The 27,866-nt window shown below is 45.3% G+C and overlaps 1 protein-coding gene across 1 annotated transcript in view; it reads left to right on the top strand.

The window, feature by feature from the left end:
* LOC118370890 (collagen and calcium-binding EGF domain-containing protein 1-like) overlaps positions 1–26,134 on the top strand; it is a 56,952-nt gene extending 30,818 nt beyond the window's left edge. Inside the window, exon 12 of the mRNA XM_035756115.2 lies at positions 25,314–26,134. The gene's annotated coding sequence lies outside the window, so the exon portion shown is untranslated. The remainder of the gene's footprint in view (positions 1–25,313) is intronic.
* The last annotated feature ends 1,732 nt before the right edge of the window (positions 26,135–27,866 follow it).

Genomic DNA, 27,866 nt, shown 5'->3' on the forward strand with positions numbered 1-27,866 from the left:
AAAAAGGGATCAGGGCCAAGAACCTTTGAATATTTTCTCAGGAAGGTTGCGCTTTATTGCCATCGTTATGTTAGGTCGGATAGAAAAATCAGAGAGGGCGGATAAATGTTAAGGCTTTGTGTAAACTCCCCTAGCCCCGGGCCCTTCTTCTCTACACCTCGGCTTCCTCTGTCATTTACAAGCTGTTCGCATGCACATTTGCAGCCAAGAACCAGAAACCGGCCGGACAGGTCTGGGGCATCTCAGTTTTTAGGAAAAGTGTGTTGCCACTGGTTCCGAAATTGCTTGGCTTGCGTGAGGACAACTGCTTTATCTTTTCATTCCCCACGACCTCTCAACCTGGCCTTTGGCGGTGGCATTTTTTATGACTTTCTTTTTTCTTCCCACCTCCTCATGGGCCCGGAAACAGCCTATTGATCGTGACAGGCAATAATAGGCTGTTTGATTGTGTTCTCACACTAAGCTTTAAAATCATCCATCTGCACAATGGCTCTGTCTACTGAGTCAAGTGTTTTCCTATGTAGGCTAAATAAGAGGTACATTTCCACATTTCCTAACCCTAACCCTAACCAAGTCAAATGAATTTATCGTGTTAGAGGTTTCACAATGCTTGTATTTCGACCGAAGTAGATCATTTAATATTGTTATCTGCATCAACTTGGCTCTCTATCAGCTTATATATGAGGTCCTAAAACTAGCGTCCTTGTAGTTGTGTAGGCAATTATATATATTTTTTTTACAATTTCACCTTTATTTAACCAGGTAGGCTAGTTGAGAACAAGTTTTCATTTACAACTGCGACCTGGCCAAGATAAAGCGTAGCAAATCGACACATACAAAAACACAGAGTTACACATGGAATAAACAAAACATACAGTCAATAATACAGTAGAACAAAAGAAAACAAAAAAGTCTATATATAGTGAGTGCAAATGAGGTAAGTTAAGGAAATAAATAGGCCATGGTGGCGAAGTAATTACAATATAGCAATTAAACACTGGAATGGTAGATCGCAGAAGATGAATGTGCAGGTAGAGATACTGGGGTGCAAAGGAGTAAAATAAATAAATAAATACCAGTATGGGGATGAGGTAGGTAGATAGATGGGCTGTTTACAGATAGGCTATGTACAGGTGCAGTGATCTGTAAACTGCTCTGACAGCTGGTGCTAAAAGCAAGTGAGGGAGATGTGAGTCTCTCCAGCCTCAGAGATTTTTGCAATTCGTTCCAGTCATTGGCAGCAGAGAACTGGAAGGAAAGACGACCAAAAGAGGAATTGGCTTTGGGGGTGACCAGTGAGATATATCTGCTGGAGCGCGTGCTACGAGTGGGTGCTGCTATGGTGACCAGTGAGCTGAGATAAGGCGGGGCTTTACCTAGCAGAGACTTGTAGATAACCTGTAGCCAGTGGGTTTGGCGACGAGTATGAAGCGAGGGCCAACCAACGAGAGCGTACAGGTCACAATGGTGGATAGTGTATGGGGCTTTGGTGACAAAATGGATGGCACTGTGATATACTGCATCCAGTTTGTTGAGTAGAGTGTTGGAGGCTATTTTATAGATGACATCACCAAAGTCGAGGATCGGTAGGATGGTCAGTTTTACGAGGGTATGTTTGGCAGCATGAGTGAAGGATGCTTTGTTGCGATATAGGAAGCCGATTCTAGATTTAATTTTGGATTGGAGATGCTTAATGTGAGTCTGGAAGGAGAGTTTACAGTCTAACCAGACACCCAGGTATTTGTAGTTGTTCACGTATTCTATGTCAAAGCCGTACAGAGTAGTGATGGTGGACGGGCGAGCAGGTGCGGGCAGTGATCGATTGAAAAGCATGCATTAGTTTTACTTGCGTTTAAGAGCAGTTGGAGGCCACGGAAGGAGAGTTGTATGGCATTGAAGCTCGTCTGGAGGTTAGTTAACACAGTGTCCAAGGAGGGGACAGAAGTATACAGAATGGTGTCGTCTGCATAGAGGTGGATCAGAGAATCACCAGCAGCAAGAGCAACATCATTGATGTATACAGAAAAGAGAGTCGGCCCGAGAATTGAACCCTGTGGCACACCCATAGAGACTGTCAGAGGTCCGGACAACAGGCCCTCCGATTTGACAGACTGAACTCTATCAGAGAAGTAGTTGGTAAACCAGGCGAGGCAATCATTTGAGAAACCAAGGCTGTTGAGTCTGCCAATAAGAATGTTGTGATTGACAGAGTCGAAAGCCTTGGCCAGGTCGATGAATACGGCTGCACAGTAATGTCTCTTATCGATGTTGGTTATGATGTCGTTTAGAACCTTGAGCGTGGCTGAGGTGGACCCATGACCAGCTCTGAAACCAGATTGCATAACGGAGAAGGTATGGTGGGATTCGAAATGGTCAGTAATCTGTTTGTTAACTTGGCTTTCGAAGATCTTCGAAAGACAGGGTAGGATAGATATAGTTCTGTAGCAGTTTGGGTCTAGAGTGTCACCCCCTTTGAAGAGGGGGATGACCGCGGCAGCTTTCCAATCTTTGGGAATCTCAGGCGATACGAAAGAGAGGTTGAACAGGCTAGTAATAGGGGTTGCAACAATTTCGGCAGATAATTTTAGAAAGAGAGGGTCCAGATTGTCTAGCCCGGCTGATTTGTAGGGGTCCAGATTTTGCAGCTCTTTCAGAATATCAGCTATCTGGATTTGGGTAAAGGAGAAATGGTGGGGGCTTTGGCAAGTTGCTTTGGGGGGTGCCGGGCAGTTGACCGGGGTAGGGGTAGCCATGTGGAAAGCATGACCAGCCGTAGAGAAATGCTTATTGAAATTCTCAATTATAGTGGATTTATCGGTGGTGACAGTGTTTCCTAGCCTCAGAGCAGTGGGCAGCTGGGAGGAGGTGCTCTTATTCTCCATGGACTTTACAGTGTCCCAGAACTTTTTTCAGTTAGTACTACAGGATGCAAATTTCTGTTTGAAAAAGCTTGCCTTAGATTTTCTAACTGCCTGTGTATATTTGTTCCTAACCTCCCTGAAAAGTTGCATATCATGTGGGCTATTCGATGCTATTGCAGAACGCCACAGGATGTTTTTGTGCTGGTAAAGGGCAGACAGGTCTGGCGTGAACCAAGGACTATATATATTCCTAGTTCTACATTTTTTGAGAGGGGCATGCTTATTTAAGATGGTGAGGAAGGCACTTTTAAAGAATAGCCAAGCATCATCTACTGTCGGGATGAGGTCAATGTCATTCCAGGGTACCCTGGCCAGGTCGATTAGAAAGGCCTGCTCGCAGAAGTGTTTCAGGGAGCGTTTGACAGTGACGAGGGGTGGTCGTTTGGTCGCAGACCCATTATGGATGCAGGCAATGAGGCAGTGATCACTGAGATCTTGATTGAAAACAGCCAAGGTGTATTTGGAGGGCGAATTAGTTAGGATGATATCTATGAGGGTGCCCGTGTTTAAGGATTTGGGGTGGTACCTGGTAGGTTCATTGATAATTTGTGTGAGATTGAGGGCATCAAGCTTAGTTTGTAGGATGGCCGTGGTGTTAAGCACGTCCCAGTTTAGGTCACATAGTAGCACGAGCTCAGAAGATAGATGGGGGGCAATCAGTTCACATATGGTATCGAGGGCAAGGCTGTGGGCAGAGGGAGGTCTATAGCAAGCGGCAACAGTGAGAGACTTGTTTTTGGAAAGGTGAATTTTTCGAAGTAGAAGCTCAAATTGTTTGGGTACAGACTTAGATAGTAATACAGAACTCTGCAGGCTATCTTTGCAGTAGATTACAACACCGCCCCCTTTGGCAGTTCTATCTTGGCGGAAAACGTTATAGTTAGCAATGGAGATTTCAGGGTTTTTGGTGGTTTTCCTAAGCCAGGATTCAGACACGGCTAAGACATCTGGATTGGCAGAGTGTGCTAAAGCAGTGAGTAAAACTAACTTAGGGAGGAGGCTTCTAATGTTAACGTGCATGAAACCAAGGCTTTTACGTTTACAGAAGTCAACAAATGAGAGCACCTGGGGGGTGGGAGTGGAGCTAGTCACTGCAGGACCTGGATTAACCTCCACATCACCAGAGGAACAGAGGAGAAGTAGGATAAGGGTACGGCTAAAGACTATACGAACTGGCCGTCTAGCACGTTCAGAACAGAGAGTAAAAGGAACAGGTTTCTGGGCACGATAGCATAGATTCAAGGCATAGTGTACAGACAAGGGTATGGTAGGATGTGAGTACATTGGAGGTAAACCTAGGCATTGAGTAATGAAGAGAGAGATATAGTCTCTAGAGATGTTTAAACCAGGTGATGTCATTGCATATGTCGGAGGTGGAACAGCATGGTTGGTTAAGGCATATTGAGCATGGCTAGAGGCTCTACAGTGAAATAAGACAGTAATCACTAACCAGGACAGTAATGGACTAGGCATATTGATATTAGATATTGATAAATAAAGTAAAAAACTTTGACTTGGGATAAGTTGGGCTGATAGTCATGGGGTAAGTTGAGCTAATGGTTGAGCCAATGGGAGGTTGAGTAAATTGAAGTGTTTTCTTCCCAGTCATGCAAGGCATTATCACTGGGATATGAGACAACAACAGGGCCTGGCCTATGTTAAAAGTGTTTAAAAAGTACTAAGTGTTTGTTAGGTGTTAAAAGATGCTTAAAATGATTCAAAGACAAATAAGTGATTGTGATGAATATACATGGTTTTAAAAAGGTAGCAGTAATATTTCATTCAGTACAGAAATGTGTACGAAGAGACAACTTTTTTTTGGACAAGCTATGTTTTCAAAATATTAATGTTTACATGAATTCTGATTACTTCCAGGGATACACAACATCCTGAAATACATGTAGATATCTTTGTTAGTATTGTTGCATTTACACAGACAAGCCAATTCTGATATGTTTTCACTAATTGGTATTTTGACCAATCAGATAAGCTCTGAAAAAGATCTAATGTGAAAAGATCTAATGTAATTGGTCAAAAGACCAATATCAGAATTGGGCTGTCTGTGTATAAGCAGCCAAAGAATACTATATTTCCATTGACAGAGTGATGCTGAATGTAAAAATGACTCAACTTACCTCACTCTCCCGTACTGTCAATAGAGCTCACACAATTCCAGCACCTGTCATATAAAATTGTTGTTATTTTTGGGCCAAGCCACAGTCAGGTGAATGACATGCAGTGGTGACATGCCTGAGAACCACTATCTATGCCACTAAATGAGGTTAGCCAAATTCATGGTGTTTCCAGGCTCTTGATGCAGTCATACCATGACAGGGCCACTCTTTAATCTGAATAAGATTTATAATGCAACTGGTGCCATTCATAGTTACCCCTGTTCTCTGAGTGTGTGCGTGCGTGCGTTCACGCTCCAGCAGACTGGGTCATAATGATTTGTGCAGACCAGGGGTGTTTAAATGGAGCTGGATGTGTGTATTATCCCCTCGGCTCCCACTGCTGGGCCCTGCTCAGTGTAATTGAATTATGGCCGAGGGCTGAGCGGCAGGCATTTTGAGTGTCTCTCTGTTCAGTTGCCCTGTTCAAACAGCACAGCAGCCCAGGCCAGCTAGCAGATAAACCCAGGCAGTCAAAACACATGTTAGCCGCTGGCCTTCCTAACACAGATATACACTGAACAAAAATATAAACGCAACGTGTAAAGTGTTCCTCCCATGTTTCATGAGATCTCCCAGTAATTTTCCATATGCACAAAAAGCTTATTTCTCTAAAATGTTGTGCACAAATTTGTTAAATCGCTGTTAGCATTTCTCCTTTGCCAAGATAATCCATCCACCTGACAGGTGTGGCATATCAAGAAGCTGATTAAACTGCATGATCATTACACAGGTGCACCTTGTGCTGGGGACAATAAAAGGTCACTCTGTACAGTTTTGTCACATAATACAATGCCACGGATGTCTGAAGTTTAGAAGGAGCATGCAATTAGCATGCAATTAGCATGCTGACTCCAGGAATGTCCACTAGAACTGTTGCCAGAGAATGTAATGTTAATTTCTCTACCATAAGCCGCCTCCAACGTTGTTTTAGAGAATTTGGCACTACATCCAACCGGCCTCACAACTGCTGACCACCTGTAGCCATGCCAACCCAGAAACTCCACATCCGGCATCTTCACCTGCGGTATCATCTGAGGGACAGCCACCTGGACAGCTGCTGAAAATGTGGGTTTTTACAACCGAAGAATTTCTACACAAACGGTCAGAAACCGTCTCAGGGAAGCTCATCTGTGTCCTCTCCAGGGTCTTGGCCTGACTGCAGTTTGAAGTCGTAACCAACTTCAGTGGGCAAATGCTCACCTTTGATGTCCACTCTTCACGGATGAATCCTGGTTTCAACTGTACTTGGGCAGATGGCAGACAGCGTGTATAGCGTCGTGTGGGCGAGCGGTTTGCTGATGTCAACGTTGTGAACAGAGTGCCCCATGGTGGTGGTGGGGTTATGCTGTGGGCAGGCATAAACTACGGAAATGAACACAATTGCATTTTTTTCGGTGGCAATTTGAATGCACAGACATACCGTGATGAGGTCCTGAGGCCTATTGTTGTCCCATTCATCCGCTGCCATCACCTCATGTTTCAGCATGATCATGCACGGCCCCATGTCGCAAGGATCTGTACACAATTCCTGGAAACTGAAAATGTCCCAGTTCTTCCATTGCCTGCATACTCACCAGACATGTCACCTATTGTGCATGCTTGGGATGCTCTGGATTGACGTGTACCAAAGCGTGCTCCAGTTTCCGTCAATATCCAGCAACTTTGCACAGCCATTGAAGAGGAGTGGGACAACATTCCACAGGCCACAATCAACAGCCTGATCAATTGTATGCAAAGGAGATGTGTCGCGCTGCATGAGGCAAATGGTGGTCGCACCAGATACTGACTGATTCATGCTCCTAATGAATTTATTTCAATTGACTGATTTCCTTATATGAGCTCAGTAAAATCTTTGAAATTGTTGCATGTGTTTATATTTTTGTTCAGTGTATGTAGATATCTTTGGTAGTATGGCTGCGTTTACACAGGCAGGCCAATTCTGATATTTTTTTCACTAATTGGTATTTTTCCCAATCAGATAAGCCCTGAAAAATAACTGATGAGAAAAGATATAATGTGGAAAAATATCATAATTGGGCTGCCTGTGTAAAAGCATCCAAAGAATACAATATTTCAATTGACAGAGTGATACTGAATGCAAAAAATTGCTCAACGCCTATTCCTCCCCGGAGACTGAAAAGATTTGGCATGGGTCCTCAGATCCTTAAAAAGTTCTACAGCTGCACCATCGAGATCTCTGGGTCTTCCTTTCATGTGGCGGTCCTCATGAGAGCCAGTTTCATCATAGCGCTTGATGGGTTTTGCGACTGCACTTGAAGAAACTTTCCATTCTTGAAATGTTCCGGATTGAATGACCTTCATGTCTTCACTGCCGTTTCTCTTTGTTTATTTGAGCTGTTCTTTTTTTAAGTTAAAAAAACAACAACATTTTACCCCTTTTTCTCCCCAATTTCGTGGTATCCAATTGTTTTAGTAGCTACTATCTTGTCTCATTGCTACAACTCCCGTACTGGCTCGGGGGAGACGAAGGTTGAAAGTCATGCGTCCTCTGATACACAACCCAACCAAGGCGCACTGCTTCTTAACACAGCGCCATCCAACCCAGAAGCCAGCCGCACCAATGTATCGGAGGAAACACTGTGCACCTGGCAACCTTGGTTAGCACGCACTGCGCCCGGCCCGCCACAGGAGTCGCTGGTGCGCGATGAGACAAGGATTTCCATACCGGCCAAACCCTCCCTAACCCGGACGACGCTAGGCCAATTGTGCGTCGCCACACGGACCTCCCGGTCGCAGCTGGTTACAACAGAGCCTGGGCGCGAACCCAGAGTCTCTGGTGGCACAGCTGGCGCTGCAGTACAACCACTGTGCCACCCGGGAGGCCCATATTTGAGCTGTTCTTGACATAATATACACTTGATTTTTACCAAACAGGGCTATCTTCTGTATACCAACCCTACCTTGACACAACACAACTGAATGGCTCAAACATATTAAGAAGGCAAGAAATTCCACAAATGAACTTTTAACAAGGTACACCTGTTAATTGAAATGGATTCCAGGTGACTACCTTTTGAAGCTGGTTGAGAGGAATACCAAGAGTGTGCAAAGCTGTCATCGAGGCAAAGGGTGGCTACTTTGAAGAATCTCCAGACTGTGTCACCCAGAGACTCTGTCACACCCTGCAGACTGTGTCACACCAGAAGCCTATTGTGCCCCTGCCTGGTATGCCAATGTGCCAGCCAGGGAGGCTTGTATTAGCTAATGACATGCTCACAAGTTGCAAGGGCTTGGTATGCCGATCTGACCAACAATACAATTAGGGCCTGTTAACCAACAGGTTGATAGGAGAGCAGTGGGGTTATTAATGACTCCCACCAAAACAAACGTCTGGTTTTGACAGGACAGGAGTAGGCCAGAGAGAGAGAGGGACTGCCCAGGGCCTAGAAAATATTTAAAAAATATCAACCAAATGCCCCTGTTCAGGCATTGCCTTTGATTGTGAGCAGACATACTATCACAGGGCTCCTCTTTATACTGAATAAGCTTTATAATGCAACTGGTGCCATTCATAGTTGCCCCTGTTCTCTCTCTCTGTGTGTGTGTGTGTGTGTGTGTGTGTGTGTGTGTGTGTGTGTGTGTGTGTGTGTGTGTGTGTGTGTGTGTGTGTGTGTGTGTGTGTGTGTGTGTGTGTGTGTGTGTGTGTGTGTGTGTGTGTGTGTGTGTGTGTGTGTGTGTGTGTGTTCACGCTCCAGCAGACTGGGTCATAATGATTTGTGCAGACCAGGGGTGTTTAAATGGAGCTGGATGTGTGTATTATCCCCTCGGCTCCCACTGCTGGGCCCTGCTCAGTGTAATTGAATTATGGCCGAGGGCTGAGCGGCAGGCATTTTGAGTGTCTCTCTGTTCAGTTGCCCTGTTCAAACAGCACAGCAGCCCAGGCCAGCTAGCAGATAAACCCAGGCAGTCAAAACACATGTCAGCCGCTGGCCTTCCTAACACAGAGCCTGCTGATGCTGCCATCCGGACACACATGATACACATCAGTCATTTATTGTTTCTAATACTTGAAAGAAAACACAACTTGCAGATTGTTGGGGTAAAACTAACAAATAAGTTGCTGCTGTGATGTCAATGGAGCACAGGAACCAGTGAGCGAAAAGGAAAACAACAGCCAGATAAAAGCTAGAGGTGATATTTTGATCTGGGGAAAACAGAGCCTCCAACAACAGTGTGTGTATTCGGTCCTCTATTGAAGCTTGTTGGTAAATCTGTTTTCCTTACTGTGTTTTTGGAGTGGGACGTCTATCAGTAGGTGCATGGAGACTGGAGGTACAGAACTCTGTGAGGTGGGGATCGGGCCCAGGGAGGACAGCAGAGCTCACATAAAAATTATTGAGAGACAGTTGAAAGGCATTTTGATGTATTATTCATCATGAACATTTTGGCAGGAGAACAGCCTCTGGTGGCGTTTCATCTAGACTCTCTTTGATATAACTAAACCCCCTGAGGACATTGGGACATTTGCTCACTATTTTGATCTGGGAATTTCACTTCCCTCCTGGCAAAAAAAAGTAAATAAATACACACTCCTCAAACTGAAGCTCTGTCAAATGTTTAATGGTTTAGCAACAGAGAAACATTTTGTTTCGATATGTTGGTATGATCTGTGGCATTCAGCTATTTCATAAAGGGGTTGACATAACGATTGACATAGACAGAGGTCAGTGGAGGCTGCTGAGGGGAGGACAGCTCATAATAATGGCTGGAACGTAGTGAATGGAATGGCATCAAACACATGGAAAACATGTGATTGATGTTGTTGATACCTTTCCACCCATTCCGCTCCATCCATTACCAGCGCCCATCCTCCCCAATTAAGATGCTACCAACCTCCTGTTAGAGAGGGAGGGAAGGAGGAGTAGGGAGTCTAAGAAAATACAGTACACTCATAAAGAACAAACTCAACCACTCCACCCTGAAAATTAATAATAGTAGTGACAACACAAACCTGCTGTGCTCTTAAAAGACCCAGTGACAAAGACACTAGAGGGTGTAATTAAAATATGTGAGTGCTGCTGCGACGTTCCCAAGTATGTTCACTGAGTCTTCCTCTCTCAGTACACATAGCTAGGTTACATAACTTTGTGCGGTGGATCACACGCACACCTGGGACTCAGGTGAATGGGGGTTTCACAAGCACCTGCAAACACAGCCAGAAAATGTGTTAAGATGCCATGAAACAACCAGCCATAATGTAGGTCCAGTCAAACATCAAGGTGCCATCCACTATGCCAATTATAAATGGGCGAGCATGGGCAAGAAATATCAACTTTCTAAAATATATACAGTATATTATTCAGAGCTGCTCGTTAAGCAGAGATGCTGAAATGTTATAGACTATGGCAATAGACCGATGGCAGTAGACCGACGTCAGTAGACCGATGTCAATAGACCAACCAAAGAACAAGCCTCCCAATGGGCACAGACTTCAGTTCAACGTCTAGTTTGTCAACTTCACTTTGAGTTGTCAAATTCACCAGTTCACTGGATTTAAGTTAAAAGTTGGTTGAAAAAAAGATGAAATTCAATCAGTTTTCCACAATGATTCAACATCATCAGAGAGATATTTTTGGTTGAAATTACGTGGAAACAACATTGATTCAACCAGTGGGCTGTGGTCTTAGAAAAATGTCAGAAGCTTGTGAGTGACTGTAATCCTTTCATGTTGACTTTCATCTGAGATACATTTCCAGAATTCACCGAGCACTTCCACTTCATCCTGAATTCACCGAGCACTTCCACTTCATCCTGAATTCACCGAGCACTTCCACTTCATCCTGAATTCACCGAGCACTTCCACTTCATCCTGAATTCACCGAGCACTTCCACTTCATCCTGAATTCACCGAGCACTTCCACTTCATCCTGAATTCACCGAGCACTTCCACTTCATCCTGAATTCACCGAGCACTTCCACTTCATCCTGAATTCACCGAGCACTTCCACTTCATCCTGAATTCACCGAGCACTTCCACTTCATCCTGAATTCACCGAGCACTTCCACTTCATCCTGAATTCACCGAGCACTTCCACTTCATCCTGAATTCACCGAGCACTTCCACTTCATCCTGAATTCACCGAGCACTTCCACTTCATCCTGAATTCACCGAGCACTTCCACTTCATCCTGAATTCACCGAGCACTTCCACTTCATCCTGAATTCACCGAGCACTTCCACTTCATCCTGAATTCACCAAGCACTTCCACTTCATCCTGAATTCACCATCCTGAGCACTTCCACTTCATCCTGAATTCACCAAGCACTTCCACTTCATCCTGAATTCACCGAGCACTTCCACTTCATCCTGAATTCACCAAGCACTTCCACTTCATCCTGAATTCACCGAGCACTTCCACTTCATCCTGAATTCACCAAGCACTTCCACTTCATCCTGAATTCACCGAGCACTTCCACTTCATCCTGAATTCACCAAGCACTTCCACTTCATCCTGAATTCACCGAGCACTTCCACTTCATCCTGATGTGGAGGCTATCTCAGGTTGCATTGAGATCAATGAAGCGTCACACAATATAGGAGATCTTTCTCTGATATTTCTTGGAAACACACACACTTAAACACATTCTCTCCCCCTGAACATGCACCCTTCTTCCCTCTCTCTCCCACGCATGCACTCTCCTGCCCTCTGAGGTTCGTGTAATGACGGATAGGGGATACAGTGGCGTAATAAGCAGTTCCAAGATGCTCGCTCAAGACAGCACGTTCCTGGGTTACAGGCAAGCTTTAAGCAGGCAATGGTGAGTGTGGGTTGGTACGTTTGTGAGTGTGTGCGTGTGTGTATGCATGTTTGTGAGAGAGAGAGAGGGCGACAGAGAGAGAGGGCGAAAGAGAGAGAGAGGTAGGGAGGAAGGAGATAGGGAGAAAGGAGGTAGGGAGAAAGCAGGTAGGGAGGGGCGTGTGGAGCACTTCTGAACCCAGTAAACACTATCTAAAGCTTGTCAGCCTCTTACTTCTCTCTTCTCTCCTATCTGCTGGACATGAACATGAACTTGTAGCTTCACACAATTCCCTGTCCCCGAGATGACCCCAACCACTGTAGTACTTCTCAACCTGACTTTCACCTGGGCTTAGGTGCTTAGAGGGAGGAAAGAGAGAGCGAAAAAGAGATGCCATTGTCATTCACAAAAGAGTTTGCCTCTTCAGTGAATGGGAGTCTCCCTGAGGTTGTTTAGTCACTACTGACTTTGAAGCATTTGTAAATTGGAACACAGACCACACACATTCCAAGTCTGAGTAACTACATTGACAAAAGAGCATAAAGTACACTGACAAAATGGTGCATATCAGGAGCATTTCTATACTATGTGTCAGGTATGATTTACAAGCCTGAAGGCATGAAACATCATTGAGTTTCTGCAGATAACAGTGAGACAGTCAAGTAACCATATGTTTAATGGGGATTGTGTTGCATTACATCCTGTAAAACCATTTTAGGGCAATTCCATGCCAGCGGGAGCAGAACATATTTTTGGTTCTTCTCAGATTGTTCTGGCAATTCTCACATAAAAACTTATTTGGGAGGAAGGATGTTTGAAATGCTTTTTACATTTGTATCACAAACCATTTTTAGAAAATCATGATGAAAGTTGCAATTTCAGGCCCTTTTTAGACCTATACATGCCTCCTGTAAGACCCTATGATCTGTGAACTGTACTGTACATGATACAGACAACATCTTGGTCTTGAGCTTAGAGGGCCTAAAATTGCCAATTTCATCATGATTTTTAACATTCGTCCTCCCAAATAGTTACTAAGTGAGTATTGCCAAAACAATCTGAGATACCAAAAATATTTTGGGAATCGCCCATTACTACTACACCTGATGCTGTAATATAGTAGAAACAAATAACAAGAAGACGGTATCAGCTGAAATACTGTTCATCTCTGGTATCCCTCCTCCTAACCTGGAAATCAACAAGTGCTGTATCACATTGCAATCGCTTGATTATTATTATCATCATAATCACTATAATTCAACTCACTTCCATCTCTTTTATGGGCTACCGTATACCACAGCTAAGAATTATTTTGTGGACTGTTCAATGCCAGTGTTAGTCATGGTCCTGGCTATTACTCATGCTCGAGGAATCATCATGTAATGTAGCATACCTGTCCATTTACTCACTGCTCTCTCTCTCTCTCTCTCTCTCTCTCTCTCTCTCTCTCTCTCTCTCTCTCTCTCTCTCTCTCTCATGAAGTTAACAAGGGGAGATATGGATATTGTCAGCTCCCCACCAATGCATGTGTTTCATCTTATCTGTCTTCTTCCTGTCTCCCCTCCTTTCACCACTTTCCTCTCCTCTCCCTTGACCACTCTCCTCTCCTCTCCCTTGTCCACTCTCCTCTCCTCTCCCTTGACCACTCTCCTCTCCTCTCCCTTGTCCACTCTCCTCTCCTCTCCCTTGACCACTCTCCTCTCCTCTCCCTTGACCACTCTCCTCTCCTCTCCCTTGACCACTCTACTCTCCTCTCCCTTGACCACTCTACTCTCCTCTCCCTTGACCACTCTCCTCTCCTCTCCCTTGACCACTCTCCTCTCCTCTCCCTTGACCACTCTCCTCTCCTCTCCCTTGACCACTCTCCTCTCCTGTCCCTTGACCACTCTCCTCTCCTCTCCCTTGACCACTCTCCTCTCCTCTCCATTGACTCCTCTCCTCTCCCTTGACCACTCTCCTCTCCTCTCCCTTGACCACTCTACTCTCCTCTCCCTTGACCACTCTACTCTCCTCTCCCTTAACCACTCTACTCTCCTCTCCCTTGACCACTCTCCTCTCCCTTGACCACTCTCCTCTCCTCTCCCTTGACCACTCTCCTCTCCTCTCCCTTGACCACTCTCCTCTCCTCTCCCTTGACCACTCTACTCTCCCCTCCCTTGACCACTCTCCTCTCCTCTCCCTTGACCACTCTCCTCTCCTCTCCCTTGACCACTCTCCTCTCCTCTCCCTTGACCACTCTCCTCTCCTCTCCCTCTACCACTCTCCTCTCCCTTGACCACTCTCCTCTCCTCTCCCTCTACCACTCTCCTCTCCCTTGACCACTCTACTCTCCTCTCCCTCTAACACTCTCCTCTCCCTCCACCACTCTCCTCTCCCTTGACCACTCTCCTCTCCTCTCCCTCCACCACTCTCCTCTCCTTCCACCACTCTCCTCTCCCTCCGCCACTCTCCTCTCCCTCCACCACTCTCCTCTCCCTCCACCACTCTCCTCTCCCTCTACCACTCTCCTTTCCCTCTACCACTCTCCTCTCCCTCCACCACTCTCCTCTCCCTCTACCACTCTCCTCTCCCTCCACCACTCTCCACTCCCTTGACCACTCTCCTCTCCTTCTATTCCTCTCCTCTCCCCCACCACTGTTCTCTACCTCCACCCTCTCCTCTCCCTCCATCACTCTCCTTTCCCTCCACCACTCTCCTCTCCCTTGACCACTCTCCTCTCCTTTCACCCCCCTCCTCTCCCTCCACCACTCTTCTCTCCCTCTACCCCTTTCTTCTCCCCCCACCACTCTTCTCTCCCTCCACCACTCTTTACTTTTACTCAAGTATGACAATTGGGTACTTTTTCCACAACTGCCCTAACTTGACTTCAGTCTTCGCCAATGAGAACCAAGAGGGGCCTAGCTTTGTCCTTCATGACTGGAAAAGGTCTCGATTCTAGGCCGTAGAAAATCCTACATACATCTCATTAGATCAGAACAGGATGGATCAACAGTGATTCATATTATTGATTTGCATCCTAAAAGGACAACACACTTACATTATTTGTCTACCCATATGATGTGGATCATTGTCAGGTTATTAGATGTATATGCTTCAGTAACAACAGAACACCATGGTTGTAACAACACTTTAAACAGCTCCTTTGTAAATGTGTAGAATGTGTTTGTTTTGGGTCCACACTGGTAAATTAGACAGTCACAGAGGATTTTCTCCTGAATAACTGGTCAGGACATAGCACTTTCCATTCCGCTTCAGGCAACTTTGATGTAAGGTTTGATCACACCTGTAATGATTACTTCTATCCGTTACGCCCATTGCTGCTTATTCATTGTTCACTAGATATATCAACGTAATTACACCCAACACAATGTTGAAAAACAGAATGCTTCCCACCATTAGATCACATAACTACACGAGAGTTGGATGTGATACCAACGCTGCCACCAATGTAGCGGAAGAGAGTGAAATCTGCAACAGGCTCTAACAAGCGCTCATACGTGGCAAAGTGAGCTCTAACGGCTGTTGCCATGAAAGTTGGCCTCTGGGCAGAGGTAGAAGGCCTACAATGCTGGCATATGTCGTGTTACAACAGCCTAAGTATATAACATGATTGACACGACCGTAATAATCATCATGAAACGGCCTTGGAAGTGCCATAAGTGTACGGCAACATAATTCATTATTTTACATTAACCTGTTTAACTGCATTAATATGGGTTAATTGAACATAGTCTCGTTATAGTTGCAAATGCCATGCAGTTGCACCAGGGGAATTTAAACCAAATACCATGCAGTTGCACCAGGGGAATTTAAACCAAATACCATGCAGTTGCACCAGGGGAATTTAAACCAAATACCATGCAGTTGCACCAGGGGAATTTAAACCAAATACCATGCAGTTGCACCAGGGGAATTTAAACCAAATACCATGCAGTTACACCAGGGGAATGGAAACCAAATAGATTATTTTTGCAGGTCTTCTGTTTCCCCACATTTATTGATGAATGAATTTCCCATCATGTAAATGTATTCCCATTCCCCAATCAAATACCTTCATCAATACCACAAAAAAAAGCCAAATCAGCTTTTTACTCCAATCTGGCAACCCTCATAAAATATGACAAAAGCAAAAACAAGCAGAGAACACTGAGAACAGAGAGGGTTATGTCTGTGCATGTGTCACGCCTTGGTCTTAGTATTTTGTGTTTTCTTTATTATTTGTTCAGGCCAGGGTGTGACATGGGGTTATTGTATTGTTCGTATTGGGGTTTGTAGTATTTGGGATCGCGGCTGATTAGGGGTGTTGTATAGGCCTGGCTGCCTGAGGCGGTTCTCAATCAGAGTCAGGTGATTCTCGTTGTCTCCGATTGGGAACCGTATTTAGGTAGCCTGGTTTCGCTTTGTATTTCGTGGGTGATTTGTTCCTGTCTCTGTGTAGTATCACCAGATAGGCTGTAATTAGATTTCACGTTCCGTTTGTTGTTTTGTATTTTGTAATAGTTATTTCATGTATCGCTTTCTTCATTAAAGAACATGAGTAACCACTACGCTGCATTTCGGTCCGACTCTCATTCTACAAACGAAGAACTCAGTTACAGAATCACCCACCACACACGGACCGAGTGGCGTGGAAACAGGCAGCGACAGCTGGAGCAGAAAAAGGAGGACGTTATGGACAGCAATGGCATGGAGTATACGACGTGGGAAGAAATAGACAGGTGGGCGGCCGACCCTGAGAGATTGCAGGAGCCCGCCTGGGATTCGCTGGAACAGTGTGAAGAGGGCTATAGGCGAATGGAGTCGAAAAAAAAGACACGGCGGCGCAGAGCGAAAACCGAAAGTAACCCCCAAATATTTATTGGGGGAGGGCTCAGGAAGAGAGTAGCAGAGTCAGGAGTCAGACCTGAGCCTACTCTTCCTGTTAATTGTGAGGAGCAGCGATATAAGGACTTCTGGACTTGCGAGGAGATATTAGACGGAAAAGGACCCTGGGCTCAGCCTGATGAAAATCGCCGCCCCAAGGAGGAAATAGAGGTGGCTAAAGCGGTGAGGCGCTGGTATGAGGAGGCAGCACTGCGACGCGGATGGAAGCCTGAAAAGCAGCCCAAAAAAATTATTGGGGGGCCTAATGGGAGTATGGCTATGCCAGGTAGGAGACCTGGCAAACTCCCTGTGCTCACCGGTGGGCTAGAGAGACCGGGCAGACACCGTGTTATGCTATGGAGCGCACAGTGTTTCCAGTGCGGGTGCATAGCCCGGTGCGGTTCATACCAGCCCTTCCTATTAGCCGGGCTAGAGTGGGCATCGAGCCAGGTAAGCTTGGGCAGGCTCGGTGCTCAAGAGCTCCAGTGCGCCTGCACGGTCCGGTCTATCCAGAGCCACCTCCACACACCAGTCCTCCGGTAGCAGCTCCCCGCACCAGGCTTCCTGTGCGTGTCCTCAATCCTGTAGCACCAGTTCCAGCACCACGCACCAGGCCTTCTGTGCGCCTCGCCTGTTCAGCACAGAGCCTTCCTTCCCTCCTGCGCTGTCGGAGTGTCCCGCCTGTTCAGCGCTATCAGAGCCTTCCTCCTCTACAGCGCTGCCGGAGCCTCCTGCCTATTCGGAGCAGCCTGAGCTGTCAGTCTGCATGGAGCAGCCTGAGCTGCCAGTCTGCAGGGAGCTGTCAGTCTGCAAGGTGCTGTCAGTCTGTATGAAGCAGCCAGAGCTGTCAGTGTGTATGAAGCAGCCAGAGCTGTCAGTCTGCATAAAGCAGCCAGAGCTGCCAGTCTGCAAGGAGCTGCTAGTCTGCAAGGAGCTGCCAGTCTGCAAGGTGCTGCCAGCCTGCATGGAGCAGTCAGAGCTGTCAGCCTGCATGGAGCAGTCAGAGCTGTCAGCCTGCATGGAGCAGTCAGAGCTGTCAGTCTGTATGAAGCAGCCAGAGCTGTCAGTCTGCATGAAGCAGCCAGAGCTGCCAGTCTGCAAGGAGCTGCTAGTCTGCAAGGTGCTGCCAGCCTGCATGGAGCAATCAGAGCTGTCAGTCTGCAAGGAGCTGTCAGTCTGCATAGAGCAGCTAGATCCGCCAGTCAGCCATGATCTTCTAGATCTGCCAGTCAACCAGTATCTTCCAGATCTGCCAGTCAACCAGTATCTTCCAGATCTGCCAGTCAACCAGTCTCTTCCAGATCTGCCAGTCAACCAGAATCTTCCAGATCCGCTAGCCAGCTAGGATCTACCGGAGCCTACTACCTGCCTGAGCTTCATCTCAGTACTGGGCTTCCTCTCAGTACTGGGCTTCATCTCAGTACTGGGCTTCCTCTCAGTACTGGGCTTCCTCTCAGTACTGGGCTTTCCCTCAGTTCCGGGCTTTCCCTCAGTTCCGGGCTGCCCCTCAGTTCCGGGCTGCCCCTCAGTTCCGGGCTGCCCCTCAGTCCCGAGCTGCCCCTCAGTCCCGAGCTGCCCCTCAGTCCCGAGCTGCCCCTCAGTCCCGAGCTGCCCCTCAGTCCCGAGCTGCCCCTCAGTCCCGAGCTGCCTCAGTCCCGAGCTGCCCCTCAGTCCCGAGCTGCCCCTCAGTCCCGAGCTGCCCCTCAGTCCCGAGCTGTCCCTCAGTCCCGAGATGCCCCTCAGTCACGAGCTGCTCCTCAGTTCTGTGGGGTTCTGGGTGAGGACTATTAGGCCATGGTCGGCGGCGAGAGTGGATTATCCCAGGACGCGAAGGGGAGGACCTAGGACATTAATGGAGTGGGGTCCACATCCCGAGCCGGAACCGCCACCATGGACAGACGCCCACCCGGACCCTCCCTATGGTTTTGAGGTGCGTCCGGGAGTCCGCACCTTAGGGGGGTTCTGTCACGCCTTGCTCTTAGTATTTTGTGTTTTCTTTATTATTTGTTCAGGCCAGGGTGTGACATGGGGTTATTGTATTGTTCGTATTGGGGTTTGTAGTATTTGGGATCGCGGCTGATTAGGGGTGTTGTATAGGCCTGGCTGCCTGAGGCGGTTCTCAATCAGAGAAGTTGCACCAGGGGAATTTAAACCAAATACCATGCAGTTACACCAGGGGAATGGAAACCAAATAGATTATTTTTGCAGGTCTTCTGTTTCCCCACATTTATTGATGAATGAATTTCCCATCATGTAAATGTATTCCCATTCCCCAATCAAATACCTTCATCAATACCACAAAAAAAAGCCAAATCAGCTTTTTACTCCAATCTGGCAACCCTCATAAAATATGACAAAAGCAAAAACAAGCAGAGAACACTGAGAACAGAGAGGGTTATGTCTGTGCATGTGTCACGCCTTGGTCTTAGTATTTTGTGTTTTCTTTATTATTTGTTCAGGCCAGGGTGTGACATGGGGTTATTGTATTGTTCGTATTGGGGTTTGTAGTATTTGGGATCGCGGCTGATTAGGGGTGTTGTATAGGCCTGGCTGCCTGAGGCGGTTCTCAATCAGAGTCAGGTGATTCTCGTTGTCTCCGATTGGGAACCGTATTTAGGTAGCCTGGTTTCGCTTTGTATTTCGTGTGTGATTGTTCCTGTCTCTGTGTAGTATCACCAGATAGGCTGTAATTAGATTTCACGTTCCGTTTGTTGTTTTGTATTTTGTAATAGTTATTTCATGTATCGCTTTCTTCATTAAAGACATGAGTAACCACTACGCTGCATTTCGGTCCGACTCTCATTCTACAAACGAAGAACGCCGTTACAGCATGCCACTCTGATATTTCCTGCACTTATCTCCTGTACCATCTTGTCCTGCATGCAGGATTTCACACTACTACGTGCCTACGTACCATGCATGCCCCTCCTGTGGCTGGAGAGGGGGGGGTAAAGGGAGAGATGGTGGGAAGAGAGAGAAAGAAGAAAGCAAAAACAAATGTCACAATATCCCCAGGCAAGCTGAGGCTGAACAGTAGCACATGTGCATTTTTTTTGCAAGTGTTATAATTACAGCTGCTTTAATTTGGTAGGTGGCGGTTGGGAGCTGGCTGAGAATCAAATGGGAATAAACTGTTCACACCTGACAGACAAAGTAATAGGGCTGTTGGCAGATTGATTTATAGCCCAGTTTGATGGGACACTGGAAGGCACCATCTGAGAACTGAGCGTCCAGGGGCTTTCTACTCCATCACAATAGATACCTAATCACATATCTATACTACAGTGTAGTTAAAGGGGGTATACTCTGCCCTGTAACCATTATAAAGGGGTACGCTCTGCCCTGTAACCATTATAAAGGGGTACGCTCTGCCCTGTAACCATTATAAAGGGGTACGCTCTGCCCTGTAACCATTATAAAGGGGTACGCTCTGCCCTGTAACCATTATAAAGGGGTACGCTCTGCCCTGTAACCATTATAAAGGGGTACGCTCCGCCCTGCACCTACCATGTTCCTCCACACGGCCCATCCCTCAGTCAGTCATTAACTAACTAAACATAACAACGATACTTACTTTTACTTTACATAATCAAACTACTGATTTACTGCCATTCTTCAGCGGGTTGATACAGGGCCAGGACAGAGAGCACTGGTTTGATTGAGTGTATTCATCTCCTCTCAGGAGCAGGAGGCCTGCAGGGGGTAAAGTGAGGGGATGGTGCCAAGCAGTTAGTTAGACAGACAAACATAACGTTGCCTCCCCGTATATGTTACTGTATAAGCTACTGGAGGAGGAGGTGGAGGTTGTTTTTCTGTTTGGGATGCTTGCCTTGTAGCCCCTGAGTCAGAGAGCTGAGGTGGGGTGGGTGGATGGGGAACACCAGGGCCCTGCGGGGACGGTTGTTTATTCAGGACAGGTAACACCCATGGGCATACACAAGCACACCAAAGCAGGGAGTCTATCTGTTTCTTACTTCCTGACTGTCACTCCCTCCCTCTCACACGCATACACATACCTACATCAGCTACCATACATAAAAACACACACAAACACACACAAACACTCAATAAAGGCAGGATATTGCTCCATCGCCATGTGTACCATTGGCCTTGTGGCATGGTACCCTCAGAGGTCGTGATCTGTGGTGCTGTGTCTCCTTAGTGGTTCCTTATTTACAGCCAGCATCTTTAATCTCCTGCCGTGTGGGGCGGTAGTCTTACAGACCACCGGATTATAGCTTCTCCTTCACACAGCACAGGCAGAACAGCGACTGCAGCACTGCAGTCAACATCACTCTCTCTCACAATCTCTCTCTTTGTCTCTCTCCCAATCATTTTTTCTCTCACACAATTATGCAAAAAAATAATAATAATAATTCTGAGCATACACAGAGAGAAAAAAAAAAGTGCCAACCCAACATGCACGTGATCAGTTGAGATCAGGAATATTGTCATAGAAACCCTTCCCAAGTAAACCACATGATTGTCCAGACCTGTGTAGTTTTGTAGTAATCACACACAGCATTAGCACCTATCAGGTCATCAAGCTTCTATTTTCCCTCTGCGTGTAATGAATCCAATGTGTCTGAGTCTTGGCATGCACAAACAATTAACTGATGGTGAACACAACTGATTAAAAGATAAAGCCTTGGCACACAATGACTTTCAGCACTACATATGGTGGGTAGTGCCTGAGAGACCAGGCCTCCTTACGCAAAGAAGATATTGACTTTTTCAGTTCATTTCCCTCTTTCATCCTCACACACACATCTCCCACATTGCACCTCCTACAAAGGCTAAATGTGGAAAAGAAAATGTGATGTCATGATATGTGTGTGTCACAATTAAATGGGTTACAATGGTACATTTAAATTTAATTTAAGTTCAATGAATGCTAAAGCTGAACATATAAACATATTGCGTGCTGCTATACCTTGTTTGTTCACAACAAGTTAAACGGAGTAAGTCGGGCGAAGGACCACAAACCACAGTGGTTATGAGAAAACTTTGGATCAGAAACATATGAAACCGAGAGGTATGAGTGAGGGGCAAAATGAGTGTTGAATTTTACAAGTGGTAACCGGAAGGCAGTGAAAAGGATCAGCAAAACAATGAACTCATATTACTGATGATAACAGTCAGGACTATTGTCAAGACTCCTTCTATATCTAACGTTACAGCTGCTCACCCTGGGATCATATCCTCAGAGCTGGTGTTGGGGGACCCGTAGAGGAAAGATGCAGCCCCTGACACAGTATAACGGATGTCAGGGGTTCTGACACAATACACAATACTATTAAATCACATGCAATGACTCAGAAGACTGACTTTGTGATGATGGCCTTAATGATGGACTTAGTCACTTTGCTACCGCTGACTCTTGCTATAGGAAATGTTCCATAGCACACATCATTACTGATTGATCCCTTTGACAAGTAGAGCTAGACCTAGTCTCTCGTGACTTATTTGGTTGTGGGTGCAGAGATTAACCTACAACAACATTGCGAGTCACCCAACAGTCATAGCAGTGATAACACACGTGTGTGAGTGTGTAGGCTGCTCGCACACATCCACCCATTCAGTAGCCAGTGGTGTCAGACATCCTGTCTCAGTAGGGTGAAAGGTATTGTTATGCTTGAACCGGGTTCAGTCCATTACTCAACAGGGCCCTGGGGATAAGTCTTCTGTGCTGTCCAAGAAAAACACTGCATGGTGCAGATAGATGCCTGGCCACAACACAACGCGCTCTCTTTCACACACCTTCCCACAGACTGACTGAATGCACACAATATGAAACAACTCAGACAAGAGATTGTTTTGACCATCCTGTCTCTGTAGTATCACTCTTTTGGCAAAGCAAGAATGTTGAAATTATTCTAGGTAATTTAGTACATTTTTGGTGAGAGTAAATCTGCACGTCAGAGACCTTGACAAATATTAACACTTAAAGTGTGGACCTAATACTACAAATATTAACACTTAAAGTGTAGACCTAATACTACAAATATTAACACTTAAAGTGTAGACCTAATACTACAAATATTAGGCATATTGAGCATTTGTGCTTCTAACATTAGTTCATATATTTGTTTATTAGAAATATCCATTTTTATTAGCTAGTTATACAAAAAACACAATGAAACACAATTGAAGAATGTAGGGAGATCTTTCTGTAGGCCGACTTCAATATCTTACGATGTTCTGGTAAATATTTAATGTCCGTTTGTTTTATGGCCAAACACTGATTATAGTGCACTCGTTTCTATAGAAGAAATCCACATTTGAGTCTGGCCAATCTCTGCAAACTTTTCTATTTAGACAACAGTAGCGTGCTTCCCAAAAAACGGTCGGTGACTGTTTTGATAAAAGGGGTGACCCGCGAGGTTGGCTGATGCCTCCCCTGCTCTCTCTGTACACAACCTCGCGACCCTTGGCACAGCCAGAGCAAACACAGTCTGCACGCAATGCCGGGTCTGTGGCACAATGATTAACCCGTAAATGTTCTGTCAACCAGCTCCGTAGCCTGCGAAGCCCGCTGAGAGAATTGGAGGGGCAGACGAGGTTAATTTGTTTCACGCATGGCTCGTTTTGCGTGTCAAGCCTATCCATATCTTCTTTCACTATGTGGTTGTACATCTGTCTTTGTACACGCGTTTCATATTTTCCTTTCTTTATGACATGTCCTCTTTATTTTTTCGCTCCCAATTTGAGTCAGCGTAAAAAAAAGCGCATGGCAGCTTCGTGCGTGACAGAAAGATGGATGACCGAGATATTTCCGCACGCAACTATTGTTTTTCCCGGTGAGTATTTTTAACTTTGGCTTGCTTAAGGACAGAGAGAGACCGGGACTGTTCGCTCAGTTACTAATGTTATGTTCACTCCAATCCGTGAGGGGAAGGTGATACAATATGGGGACCGGCCCCCTCCTCTCCCTGTTCCGAACCCCAGCATTCCTGTGAGTGCACTTCGAGCCGGCCGCGGGAGCGAGCGAGACAGAATGTTGCTCAATTACAGTTTGTGTATAGTGTAAGTGATTGCGTGTTGACTTACTCAAGCCAGAGGGGGTTTGTATGAGGTCACAGTCACACATTCATGAGTAGTGTCATGACCTAAATTCTTAGAAAAAAAGGTTCCAAATGGGTTATTTGTAGATGGATAGGGTTCTTCCAAGAACCCTTTTCATCTGAAGAATGAACCCCTTTTGGAAGACAAGGGTTCTTTGTTAGGCAAAGAGTTCAACCTAGAACATTTTTCATCCTTAGAGCTGATTTTGGAAGAAAGGGTTCTGAGGTGATTCGTTGGAAAGCAAGAAGGGTTCCACATAGAACCCTTCTGAATCTGTATAAGCTATTTTATTGTATTTTTTCTTTATTTATTTTAAATTGTGCCTGAGCAATAATGTTTACCTCAGTGTTTAAACTTTAACATCAGGAATTTTAGTAATCTGCTACATTTAAAAAGATAGCTGTGAGAATTGTTTTAGCTGTAATGATATGGGAATATTTATGCATGTACTGTATCTGGTATTCCCTTAATCATTTTACATATACATCACTGACATAGTTGATATCTTTGCCATGATTTCTGTCTTTCAAATTAGTATTTTCTGTGAACTTATTGAGCAAAAAGTAGGAGAATAGAAGGGAGTATGAGTGAACCAGCAATGTATAATAGTATGGTACACAGCAAATTGGCCAGTTTTACCTAGTGTTGATTTTTCAGTGTAACATTTCGAGTGGATTCAGGAGTTACATTCAACACTCAGTGGTGTAAAGGAACCCTGTGTTGGTATGAATAAACAGAGTTAAGTTGTGATTATGAAATGTTTATCTGTGTGGAGTAAATCACTCAAAACCACACCCATCATTATCATATTTCCCAGCATGCTCTATTGGTAAATAGAGGTACATTTTTCAGAATTGTTTGTTTCAATGTCTGTGTTTTGGCATGCACATTTATTGGTTGATTAATCTTATGCTACACAAAGATTAATAACATACATTTTCATAAACTAATCCAATCTGTTAGTATTTGTACTTATTGCACCCGTGACTGAGATGGTTGTCCTAGTTTAACGAGAGTGAGGTACAGTAGTGAGGGCATACATTTTTGTACTTGTTTTTTATTTTTTGTATTTGTCCCCAGGGGAATTGAACCCACAACTCTTGCATTGCAAGTGCAATGCTATACCAACTCAGCCACACAGCTGATTTCCCACTGATAAATGCATCACTCCCTGCACTTAAAAAGACTACACATTCTTCCTTCTTAGGGTTTGGGCCATCTTCAAGTCAAAAGAAAAGGTGGAGGCAAACCCTCTCAGATGATCGCCCCTAAAACCTAAAACATCTGCATAGTAGAAGATGTCGTTAGCTTTTTCAGGGTAACAAGTACGGACGTCGTCGGACGGGGCTACAGTGTCTCCCGACCCCTCCTGTCTCAGCCTCCAGTATTTATGCTGCAGTAGTTTATGTGTCGGGGGGGATAGGGTCAGTCTGTTATATCTGGAGTATTTCTCCTGTCTTACCCGGTGTCCTGTGTGAATTTAAGTATGCTCTCTCTAATTCTTTCTCTCTCTCGGAGGACCATGCCTCAGGACTACCTGGCCTGATGACTCCTTACTGTCCCCATTCCACCTAGCCGTGCTGCTGCTCCAGTTTCAACTGTTCTGCCTGTGACTATGGAACCCTGACCTGTTTACCGGACGTGCTACCTGTCACAGACCTGCTGTTTTCAACTCTCTAGAGACAGCAGGAGCGGTAGAGATACTCTGAATGATCGGCTATGAAAAGCCAACTGACATTTGCTCCTGAGCTGCTGACCCATTGCACCCTCGACAACCACTGTGATTATTATTATTTCATCTTTGAATGTCTTGGCCATGTTCTGTTATTATCTCCACCTGGAACAGCCAGATGAGGACTGGCCACCCCTCATAGCCTGGTTCCCCTCTAGGTTTCTTCCTAGGTTTTGGCCTTTCTAGGCAGTTTTTCCTAGCCACCGTGCTTCTACACCTGCATTGCTTGCTGTTTGTGGTTTTATGCTGGGTTTCTGTACAGCACTTTGAGATATCAGCTGATGTAAGAAGGGCTTTATAAATACATTTGAAGTACTGCCCTAATGGTTTACAGTACTCCATAGAATTGGTAATAACAAGTGGTAATAACACAGTAATAACATGGTAATAAAACACAGTAATACCATAGTATAAACAGTTATAATATGTTAATAAATAAGTGTTGTGTGCTTTGGCATTGCGTGCATGAACAATGGTGATATTGTCACTCTCTCCTGACTGTTCATGCATGTTTTATTTTCCTGAGACTTCAAAGAAGACACTTCCAATCCTCTGGTAGCACAGACTGTTCTGTCTGTTCTGTCAGACTAGAATAAAATACTGAGAGATGAGTGCACCAATCTGACCTGTCACCTGAGTGGTTAATTGCTCTACCTACCAATCTGTGTACAGGGGTTAGTTGACCTCCTCCATAACAAACTTCTGCCCTCATGCACACACAACAACACGCCCTCACACAGATGCAAACCCACTCACGAAAAATTCCCTCACAGTCACACACACATACCTGGTTTGAAGGTGTGTGACAGGTGTTTGGTTATTGCGTGCCAAAGGACTGAAGACTTCAGCTGCCTTTACAGTCATTACTCAGAAAGCGAGATTCTTCAAGGGAATTTCAATTTGCTGTGGGCTAAACAGTGTTTTGGTTATGATGTGAGCTCTGTAAATGGACATCCTGGATGTATGTGCGTGACTCTAACATGAATAAATAACAGACTACTTGAACATTTCCTATTGATATTTGTTACGTTATTGTCCTCAATTGCTGCCCTATAAACATAGACTTGGAATCACTAGCCAGTTTAATAATAGAACATTAGTCACTTTAATAATGTTTAAATGATGTTTACATACTACTTTACTCATCTCATATGTATATACTGTATTATATTCTACTGTATTTTAGTCAATGCCACTCCAACATTGCTTGATCGAATATTTATATATTTCTTAATTCCATGATTTTACTTTTAGATGTGTGTGTATTGTTGTGAATTGTTAGATACTACTGCACTGTTGGAACTAGGAACACAAGCATCTCGCTACAACCGCAATAACATAAATATGTGTATGTGACCAAAAATATTTGATTTGAATGTAATTCCATGTATGAACCTGCGTTGCAACTAGAGGTCATACAAACTGTTGGAGGTCATTGAGCAAGTCACTAATGATGAGCAGGGAGTGGCGTGTTAGACCATAACCAGATGAACAGAGAAGCCTATTTCAAACGGGTGTGATCCTGATGTTTACGTTGAATGCTGGACCTGTATGGAATAATGTCCGTCCCATGGCCTCTCACGCTGTCGTCTCACTCTCCTCTCACAAAGCTGTGCGTAATGCATAGTGTGATTATATACTTTATGTTTATGCTTAATAAATCAGCCTTTGACTGTGTCGTGCTGTACCAGTGAACAGTCTCATTTGGAGAACTTTGTTTTTAAGCAGCTCTTTGAAATGTCATAAAATGGTTTCCAAGTTCATACGCGAAGGTACCTGCCATGGTTGACATTACCGTGACTATGCAGGTCAATTGGTATTTGGTGGATTTAGGCAGTTGACTTCAGCCAGCCAGTTGCATGCCTGCGTGAAGTCTGAGTGGTAGATCGCATGACTCCAAAGCCCAAGATCCTCGCATTTACAGAAGCTATAGCGCGCGAATATGTGCACCTCCGTGACCAAGAAAAAGTCTCACGTCCTGCGCTCTTTGTTCTGCAGCGTTTAAGACCCTTGTGTCTTTCCATGGGCTGCTGCCTTCGCGTGACTGACCAAGCAGATTTAGGATTGTCCCGAAGACCAAGCCCACCCCTCCGTGCGGGAGCTCCGCTTTCTCACGCGAACTGCAGGAGCAGGAACGTAGCGCTGAGGGGCACGGGCGGGCGGCGAGTGTGCGAAAGCCCAGCGACTGGCATTATCCATCATATTGAGCATGGCAATAATACGGTGTGTAGGCCTATCTCGGAGGAGAAAAAATAAGCGATTTAGAGCGTCTCTCAATATTATTATAGTGTTCATATGCCTCAAACAGTGGTAAATTCGTCTATTTTTTTTCTTCACAATTTCAATTACACA

Source organism: Oncorhynchus keta, chromosome 14 (assembly GCF_023373465.1).
Source record: "Oncorhynchus keta strain PuntledgeMale-10-30-2019 chromosome 14, Oket_V2, whole genome shotgun sequence".
Lineage (NCBI taxonomy): Eukaryota > Metazoa > Chordata > Actinopteri > Salmoniformes > Salmonidae > Oncorhynchus > Oncorhynchus keta.